We start from the raw sequence: 10596 nt of genomic DNA on the forward strand, positions 1-10596 counted from the left end.
ACCGTGCAAGGCTTACTGTGGTGCTCACTGCCATCCACATGCTCTCTTCACAGTGCTTCCATTTAAGAAGGAGAAGCTCTTTTTTTGAGAGTTGGCCTATAAAGAAAGCTGAGTGCTGAAGAATTAATGCTTTTGAACTGTGGTATTGGAGTAGACTCTTGAGAGTCCCCTGGACTGCAAGGAGATCCAACCAGTCCATCCTAAAGGAAATCAGTCCTGAATATTCATTGGAAGGACTGATGCTGAAGCTGAAACTCCAATACTTTGGCCACCTGATGCGAAGATTTGACTCATTTGAGAAGACCCTGGTGCTGGGAAAGATTGAAGGCGGGAGGAGAAGGGGACAACAGAGGATGAGATGTTTGGATGGCATCACCAACTCAATGGACATGAGTTTGAGTAAACTCTGGGAGTTGGTGATGGACAGGGAAGCCTGGTGTGCTGGAGGCCAGGGGGTCGCAAAGAGTCTGACACACTGAGCGACTGAACTGAACTGAACTGAGCCCTTTTGCAGGGATGTGGTATCTTCCCTTATCCCCCGCCTTTACCTAGCGTGATTGACTGGTCCCAGTCGGCCCATGACTGTCCCAGTTTTAAAGCTGAAAGTCCTGTGTCCCTGTAAACACTCAGTCTCTGGACACATCGGAGTAGAGAGTTCCCATTGCTAACCCTAACAAACACGCCCTCAGTGCTTGCTGTGCTCTCACTGCAGGGTGGGACCAGCTCGGCCAGGCTATCTGGGTAGGCCTGGAGACTGAAGTTGGGACCCCCACCGCACACACCCTGAGGGCTCAACCAGCCCTGCAGAGTTCAAGGGCTTGGCAAGCAAAGATGGGCTAGAAAGAATATTGCTCTGTTGTCCAAGTACTGGGATTTGAGCTCTGGAACCTCTGCTAGGTGACCTGGAATGTCATCCTGAGGTTGTGGAAGGAAGAGAAATATCTCTTTTCCTTTGGAGATGCTGTCAACCAGGAATGGGAAGATGGGAGGGTAACAAAGGCCGGGGAGCCACATCTAGCTTGCCAGTCCCCTCTACTTCTCTCAGCCTCTGGGTCTCCTTCAAGATAATGATAACGATAACACTAATAATAGTGATGATAATAAAAGTGCTATGGAGGCCTGACCATGATGCTGGCTTCCGTCTTCTTGTCTGGCCCTTCTTGCATCCCCTTTATTCCTCAGGTCTTTGCAAGGAGCCAAAGGAGCAATTTTTAAGTCACCAAATAATCCCAAGCTGTGAGGGGATGGCTTTCCTGAAGCCACGTGTGGGTGGAATGGTCCCAGAGACAGCCTGGGACACATGGCGTAAAATCCTCCCCAAGACCCTATGGGGAGGTGCACTCTGTTTCATCAGAGAAGCTGCAGTTCAGGCACCTAGACAGGGCTTGGGGCTTTGTTCCCTGGGTTGAAGGCCCTGTAATGAAATTGCTGTTAACGTCATCTGTGAGATTCATGACTCCAGGGCTGGAGTTTCCTTTTTATTGGAGGCTGTGAAACCATTTTGGAGAAGTCTGTTGGGGGGGGGAGTGGATGGAGGGAGGATGGCATCCCTGAGGACTTGAAGGTGGGTCCTGGAAGCTCAGACGGTAAAAGCGTCTGCCTACAATGCGGGAGACCCGGGTTCGATCCCTGGATCGGGAAGATCCCCTGGAGAAGGAAATGGCAACCCACTCCAGTACTCTTGCCTGGAAAATCCCATGGATGGAGGAGCCTGGTAGACTACAGTCCATGGGGTCACAAAGAGTCGGACATGACTGAGCGACTTCACTTTCACTTTCTTTCACAGAATGAATGAGAGGGCAAGTCAAATAGACCTTTTGAAAGTGAAAAGCGTTAGTTCCTAAGTCGTGTCGACTCTTTGCGACTGCATGGACTGTAGCCCCCAGGCGCCTCTGTCCCTGGGATGCTCCTGGGAGGAATACTGGAGTGGGTTGTCATGCTCTCCTCCAGGGGATCTTCCCGACTCAGGGATTGAACTCAGGTATCCCCATTGCAGACAGATTCTTTACTGTCTGAGCCACCAGGGAAGACTTTAGGCACCTTTAAAAGAGATGTTTACATATATTTAGCTGTGGGGAGTCACCCTCAGTTAACTCCCAGGGATCAATAGTTTCCACATTTTGAAAATCCTTATTCAAGGGGCACAAGTGCCCAGCTGAAGATCCTCCCTTCCCAGGCCCCCTGAAGGGGAAAGGGTCTGTCATGTTAATGACATGTGCATATTATTAAGAGAAGGGACAAAGGGCCTGGAGCTTGGGAATGAGAGTTGATCTGGGGACTCTTCAATATGCAGATGGTACCCTTATTATAAATCCGATGCTGGAGGGCCCTGGGAGAGGCAGCCCTTAAGTGCAGAATGGCTGCAGTGTGGGGGTTCCCTCTCCACATCCCTACCTCCTCTGTAAAATGCTACTGCGATGCCTGATCTGAAGTCTAAATACAATGTTGCTTTGATTTCTTGGAGTTAGGGGATTACACAATGCCAGGCTCCCCAAGTCTCCTAAGCCTTGTAACATTTGCCCTTCCTGTACTAGAGCTCCACAGCAACATGTAAAGCATTCAATGCCATTCTGTTCAACCCTTTCAGGGATGGGACCTGTGGGCAGGTGAAGGAGACGAAGGGCTGGTGGGGAGAAGAGTCACAGCTGCAGAGGATTCTGACCATCACCTGAGAAGGAAGGTGAGATGTGAATGCAGATAATTTTCAGAGACTTGAGGCTGCAGGATGCACAAGAGAGCCTTCCCATAAAGGAGATGGTATGCAAGGTAGCCTTAAAGATGAGTGATTGGCCTGAAGGGAAAAGGCAAGAAGACCATTCTGGGTTGAGGGGCAGCCTGAGTGGAGCTGCATAGAAGTATGAATGAAGTGTTTAGGGTAAAAGTGCACCCTGGGGCAGCAGGTGAGACGGATGGGTGGAGTCTAAGGACCACCTCCATGCAATGGGGAACCTGCCATGGGGTCTGAGAAGGACTCAACTGGGTCTCACCTGACTCTGGAAGAACATATGAGCATATTTAGTTCAGTTCATTTCAGTCACTCAGTTGTGTCTGACTCTTTGTGACCCCATGGACTACACCGTGCCAGGTTTCCCTGTCCATCACCAACTCCCGGAGCTTGCTCAAACTCATGTCCATCAAGTCGGTGATGCCATCCAATCATCTCATCCTCTGTCATCCTCTTCTCCTCCCGCCTTCAATCTTTCCCAGCATCAGGGTCTTTTCTAAAGAGTCAGTTCTTTGCATCAGGTGGCCAAAGTATTGGAGCTTCAACTTGAGCATCAGTCCTTCCAATGAACATTCAGAACTGATTTCCTTTAGGATGGACTGGTTGGATCTCCTTGCTGTCCAAGGGACTCTCAAGAGTCTTCGCCAACACCACAGTTCAAAAGCATCAGTTCTTCAGTGCTCAGCCTTCTTTATGGTCCAACGCTCCCATCCATACATGACTACTGAAAAAACCATAGCTTTGACTAGACAGACCTTTGTCGGCATATATTTAAGCCATACAAAATTACCCTGGATGGTGCTTGTCAGCTTCAATAACTAGCAATCATCGTGCTTGCTTCTCTTGGGGGGCTCCCCAGCACTCCTGAACTTGGTGGGGGGAGCCCAGAACTTTGAGAGCCTCAGAATTGGCTCAGCGAGGCCAGTGCTCACAGTTTCTGCTACCTTAAGCCTTGTTGATCTGGTGTTTTCTCTCTTCCCTCAGCTCATCTTCCCACATCCAAAGCCCACACATCTTCCAGGAACCAGCTTTAAGATCTCTCCTTCACAAACTTCACACTGCAGACTTGTCTTCCCAGCCTCTAACCCCACCCGGTGCTTTTCCCGTATCATTTTGGGTTTGGGAAATGAAGGTAACTCCCTTCCTCCCAACTATGGTCTCTATGAAAAAAATTAGCCAATGAAGTATAAAAGAGAAACAAAAATATCACTAGTAACCCACCCTTCAGAGAGAACAACTATTAAAATGCTGATGTACACCTTTCTAGATTTTTCCATAAACACATAAATACATATGAATATTTCTGTTTGTTTTGTATCTTTATTAGGTTATGAATTATTTTTTTATTATGTATTTGGGTCTTATCTCTCTTACTAGGGGTAAGGGGCTCTCTGGCCTTTGTTCTGTATTTTTTAGAATGAATTTTGCACATAGTAGGCAAGCAGCAAGTGATGAATGAATGATTGAACATGTCTCTCTATACTGTGCGTGCACGCATACTCAGTCACTTGGTTGTGTCCGATTCTTTGTGGCCCCATGGACTGAAGCCCACCAGATCCTCTGTCCATGGGATTCCCCAGGCAAGAATACTGGAGTGGGTTGCCATTTCCTCCTTCAGGGGATCTTCCTGACCCAGGGATCGAACCACTGTCTCCTGCACCTCCTGCACTGGCAGGCAGATTCTTTTACCACTGAGCCACCTGGGAAACCCCTCTCTATATTGTATCTTTCTGTAAAATGAAGGCTTTGGATTGTGTTATGTTTGAAGTCGTTCTTGTTCCCATAATCTGTAGATTTCTGGTCCTTACGTGTCTGTGGTGGATGAAAGAATCTTCTTAAAATCTGGTTGCTGGGTATGTTCTTTTTAGCACTAACATTGTTATGTCCCCAGACTAAAAGGAGATCAAACAATGACTCCATGCACTCACACTGTGCCCATACAAAATCTAAAAACCACCTGGATTGGTGAGGACAGTTCTCTTTTTTTTTTTGTCTTACCCAAAATGAATGATTTTGGGATATCAGCAGATACTTAGACTCTGATAAGAACAAAGTTTGAAGGGGGCGGAGGGTGGGGGAGGTTGTTGTGCTGGGTGTTTTGCTGTGCGTGGGCTTTTTCTAGGTCCAGTCAGCAGGGGCTACTTTCGTTGCAGTATATGGACTTCTCATTGCAATGGTTTCTCTCGTTGCAGTTCTCAGGTTCTAGAGCACTGGCTCAGTAGTTGTAGCGCACGGGCTTAGTTACTCTGAAACATGTAGGATCTTCCTGGACCAGGGATTGGACCGTGTCTCCTGCTTTGGCAGGCAGATTCCTATCCACTACACTGCCAAGGAAGTCCAAAAACAAATTGCTTTGAATGCTATGGATTTCTTATTTCTTCTGATCTGCAGCACTACCTAACAATAGCCTACATGGCGCCTTTGCATGAATTAGAGAAAGGCTTCTTCTCCTCTCCCCTGGTGGCTCAGACAGAAAGAAACTGCGTGCAGTGCAGGAGACTCAGTTTCGATCCCTGTGTCAGGAAAAACCCCTGGAGAAGGGAGTGACAATCCACTTCGGTATTCTTGTCTGGTGAATTCCACGGACAGGGGAGCCTGGAGGGCTATACTTCCATGGGGTCTCAAAGAGTTGGATACAACTGAGTGACCAGCACTTTCACTTTCCTCTCCTCTCTAGGCAGTTGCCGACCACATTGGATGCACGGCTTGCTGAACAGAATGCAGCTGGATATCAACTCCCCACCTTAGTCCCACCCTTGGCCCTAGGAGGGCACCTCTTGGGTAGGACACAACGTGAACAATTGTACCAGTAGCCCTGGTGCAGAGTACCTCAAAGAACTGAAAACGCCAGTTAAATGTTTTCCATTTCTGTTCAGGATTTTTCTTTAAACAAAGAAACATAAGCTGCAAATGACAGAAACCATAGCATTTGTGGGCTCACATAGCAATAAAGTTTATCACAGGGTACAGACACTCTGTGCGTCTCCTCCTCGTGATCCCTCTATCTGGAGGCTACTCTGTCCCCCCTTTCTCAACACCACCATTCTTCAAGGCTCAGCTCATAGGCTGTCTCTTCCACAAAGCCCTCTGTGACCCATGTTGTTGGAATTCATTGAAACCTCTTCTGTGCTCCCTTACAACCACTCTACCCTCTTCTGCTGTGTGCATCTCATGTTTCACGTTGGGTGTTTGGTGATTTGTTTACATAGTGGCCAGGCACCCTGCTGGGCCTCAAGTTCATCATCATTAAAATAGAGATAATAGACTACATCTTCCAAGTTCCTCAATAAGTACTATGAATACCCCAATGAAAATATGTATCTTTTGCTATCTGTGCAACTCCTAGAGAAGAGTCACAGTCTTTTTTGATCTCTGGATTCACTAAATCCACATGATACTGAAGATTATATATTATATATATATTTTATATATCTATATATATTTTAGTCTCGCCACTTGGCTTGTGTGATGTTAGTTCCCCGACCAAGGATCAAGCATGCACCATTTGCAGTGATAGTGTGGAGTCCTAACCACTGGATTGCCAGGGAATTCCTGATGCTGAAGATTTTCAAAGGCTTCCCAGGTATTTCTAACGTCCAGCAAGGAATGAGAACCACGGTAAGATGATAGAGCCTAGGCTTCATGGCAGGAAGCACGGCCCTGATCACTAGAGCAGAGCTGGGGCCGTGAACAAGGGGGCACAGACAGAGCAGCCCAGAGTCTCAAGCATGAACCATTAGAGGCTCCAGGGATTGTGCAGTATCTCCCAGTGGCTCTGGGGACTGCTGAGGGCAGAGTGTAGCAGCCCTCTCTTTCCATTTCAGATCCAGAGGCACACACAGACTGAAAGTGAGGAGATCGAAAAAGATATTCCATGCAAGTGGAGATCAAAAGAAAGCTGGAGTAGGGGAATTCCCTGACGGTCCAGTATTCAGCACTGGGCACTTTCATTGCACTTTCACTGAAGCTAAGCCAAATAAGAAATAAAAACTAGGATAGCAAAACTCATATCAGACAAAACAGATTTTAAAATAAAGGCTGTTACAAGAGACAAAGAAAGACAGTACATAATGATCAAGGGATCAATTCAAAAAGATAAAATACTTATAAAAAATATATGCGCCCAATGTAGGAGCACCTCAATATATAAGGCAAATGTTAGCAGACATAAAAGGAGAAACTGATAGAGACCTGGGCCATATCCTTGGGAAAACAAATTGCTTTCTCCTGTCTGCTCAAATGTGTTGCAGTACCATCCAGGAAAGGGAGGCATTTGTCAGGCTTGACCAAGAGCACAAATGGGGGCCCTATCTTAGCTTGCCCTTTTTACCTCGCATCACCAGCTTCTTCCTGCATCTCCTGGGCATGTCCCCTTGGGCCCTGTGAGGAGGAGTGTGACTAGGGTAGGGCTAAGTGCCTGGATCTGAAGGGGGCACCAGGTGGAGGGGGCTCAGGCCAAGTACATAGGAACCTTTAATCCAGCTGTCTGATCTCTCACACGGAGCCCATAGACAGCTCATGCTTCCACTGAGGCTCAATTGGTAAAGAATCTGCCTGCAATGCGGGAGACCTAGGTTTGATCCCTGGGCTGGGAAGATTTCCTGGAGAAGGGAAAGGCTATCCACTCCAGTATTCTGGCCTGGAGAATTCCATGGACTGTATAGCCCATGGGATCACAAAGAGTCAGACACAATTGAGTGACTTTTTCACTTTTACTTTCCACTGCAAGGCTGGTCATCTCATCCATGGCTGGGAGCTCCAGGGAGGTGCCAGGGCCTCTCTGTGGAGGCCCTTCTCCACCTCCATCAGCCCCCTTGCCTGTCATCAGCTCGCCTGGATGCTTGGCTCACAAGTTTCCTCGATGTTCTGCCCCTTGCAACTCCTTCAGGCAGCCTGCCCTTCTCCTGGCACTGTGATCACTCAGGCCCCCATCAAAGAATGCCTTCTGTCACACAGCTTTGTCATTCTGTTCATACCGTCTCCTCCCCAACGGACTGTGAACTTCTGGAACTCAGGAAACATGTAGTAGTGACTGTTATTTGCGGGACAGAAATGAATCATTGTTCTTTCCAAGTTTTGCCCAGGTTCCCTCTGCTGTGTGGCTCTGGGTGCAACAGCCTTTACAGCTATAATGAGAAGATGTGACTCGGACCCCATCCTCCACTTAAGTGCCAGTTTAATGTCTCGGATTGAGAGCATAGGTTCTTGGGTGAGAACACCTGGGTGTGTTTTCCGGATTCCTTTTTAACGCTGAGCCTGTTATTCATCTCTGCAAGCCTCAGTTTCCATGCTGGGAAAATAAAAATAAAAACAGTATCTAGCACTTTGGTTTTCTTGTGAGGAGTAAATGAGTTAATATGGGACTTCCCAGGTGGCACAGTGGTGCAGTAGAGGAGATTCAAGAGACCCGGGTTCGATCCCTGGGTCAGGAAGATGGCCTGGAGAAGGCAAGGCTACCCACTCCAGTATTCTTGCCTGGAGAATTTCACAGACAGAGGAATCTAATCACCTCTGAGCTGGTTGGAGGCGATTCCCATATGACAGGTGGAGAAACTGAGGTCAATCCCAGGAAAGGTGTTGGCAGAGGTGGGGAGAGGATGCAGTTTTCCAGCCCCTCTGACTCTCACTGAGTCCTGTTTCGCTGGAGTTTGAGGCTTCCCTGGTGACTCAGATGGTAAAAAAGCCGCCTGCAATGCAAGAGACTGGGGTTTGATCCCTGGGTTGGGAAGGGGCCCTGGAGAAAGGAATGGCTACCCACTCCAGTATTCTTGCCTGGAGAATTCCATAGACAGAGGAACCTGGTGGGTTACAATCCATGGGGTCGCAAAAAGTCAAAAAACTGAACAACTTTCACCTTCACTAAATGAGTTAATACAGTGAAAAGGCCCATTATAAATATTTAATGATGGTGAAGAATGATTTTATCATTAAAAAAAAAACCTAGTCCATTTAGGTAAGAGACTCCAGGAAAACCCTGAGCAGACATGGCCAGTCCTGAAGGATCTACTCCCCTGCCACCCCTCACCCGCCCAGTCTTCTGCTGGCCCAGGTCTGCTTTCCATCTTGACACCAACCTTGGAGCCTCTGGGGCACGTGTGTGTGTGTGTGTGTGTGTGTGCACACGTGGAGGATGCTTTCAGCCTATTCTTCCTCTCCTCTGAGCTGGGGGTCATTTGAGCTCTCAGGAGTTATGACCTCGTCTGTAACGGGCAGCGATCATTCTAACCTTACAGATTGCAAGGAGGATTAAATGAAATAAAGGACCTCAGGGTGATGCAAAGCATCACAGGAATGGAAGAGGTTATTGTTACCCAATAGCTCAGCTCAGATGGTAAAGAATCTGCCTGCAATGCAGCAGACCCCGGTTCAATTCGATTCCTGAGTTGGGAAGATCCCCTGGAGAAAGGATAGGCTACCATTCCAGGGAAGCCTGTTCATGGCTCTGATGGTAAAGATTCCTCCTGCAATGCAGGAACCCTGGGTTTGATCTCTGACTTGGGACGATCCCCTGGAGGAGGGCATGATCACCCACTTCAGTATTCTTGCCTGGAGAATCCTCATGGACAAAGGAGTCTGGCGGGCTATAGCCCATGGGTTTGCAAAGAGTTGGACATGACTGAGCAACTAAATACAGCTCACTTGATTTGCCTAATCACCTCTGAGCTGGGTGGAGGTGATTCCAATTTGACATGACAGGTAGAGAAACTGAGGTCAAGCCCAGGAAAAGTGCTAGCACAGCTTGGGGGAGGATGCAGGTTTCCAGCCCCTCTGGCGGTCCCGGGTCCTGTTCCGCTGGGGTTTGAGGCTTCCCTGGTGGCTCAGACGGTAAAAAAGCCACCTGCAATGTGGCAGACCTGGGTTCGATCCCTGGGTTGGGAAGGTCCCCTGGAGAAGGGAATGGCTACCCACTCCAGTATTCTTGCCTGGGAAATCCCAACGGACAGAGGAGCCTAGTGGGCTATAGTCCATGGGGTTGCAAAGAATTGGACACAATTGAGCATACACTAACACTTTTTTTAAACACTGGCCTTTGTGCTTCAGGAGTCTGGTTGGTTAGAAGCAGCCCCAGGCATTCACTGTCTGGGGGAGTCTTGGGGGTACCCCTTCGCAGGGACTTGGAGCCTGTCCTCGTCCTGGGACCTGTGGGCCAATCCACCCGGCCTGTAAGCTAGGGCGGTGGGGCTGGGCCGGTGTCTCTCTCTGCCTCGCCATGGGGGCCTGGCTCTAATCACTTTCTTTAGAGGCCTTTGTGCAGCCCTTTCTTTCATTCCGGGCCGACACAATGCAGGGGTGAGCTGAGGTCAGATTTTCAACCTTCAGCTCTGGATTTCCTGTCTTTTGTGGGGTGGAGGACAGATTCTGCCACCCGGCTTCCTGTCATCTCAGCACTGGGGGCTCTGGCTCCCTGGCGCCAATGTGCCCTGGGAGACTGGGAAATGCTCCTGGGAGGTGAAGAGGGAGGACCTGGCCCCCGGGTTCTGCTGCTCGGACACACGCACTGGCTCCTGCTGCTGGACACCAAACACTTCTCTTGTTGTTGTTTAGTCACTCAGTTGTGTCTCACTCTTTGTGGCCCCATGGTCTGTAGCCCCTCAGGCTCCTCTGTCCATGGGATTTCCCAGGCAAGAATACTGGAGTGGGTTGCCATGCCCTCAACCAGAGGATCTTCCGGACCCAGGGATCGAACTTATGTCTCCCGCATTGGCAGGCAGATTCTTAGGTCTTTGGAAAAAACTTCTTGTGAGATTTCTGATAGCATCCTCAAGGCCATTTGGAAGGCAGTACGTTAAAAACCAAACCAGCATTTGTATGAAACAGTGCTCGATGGGTACCAACCTCCTTTGCTTTTTTCTCAGCCCAGATTAGGGAAC

The sequence above is a fragment of the Giraffa tippelskirchi genome, chromosome 4, assembly GCF_054371585.1.
Source record: "Giraffa tippelskirchi isolate mGirTip1 chromosome 4, T2T-mGirTip1v1.2.pri, whole genome shotgun sequence".
Lineage (NCBI taxonomy): Eukaryota > Metazoa > Chordata > Mammalia > Artiodactyla > Giraffidae > Giraffa > Giraffa tippelskirchi.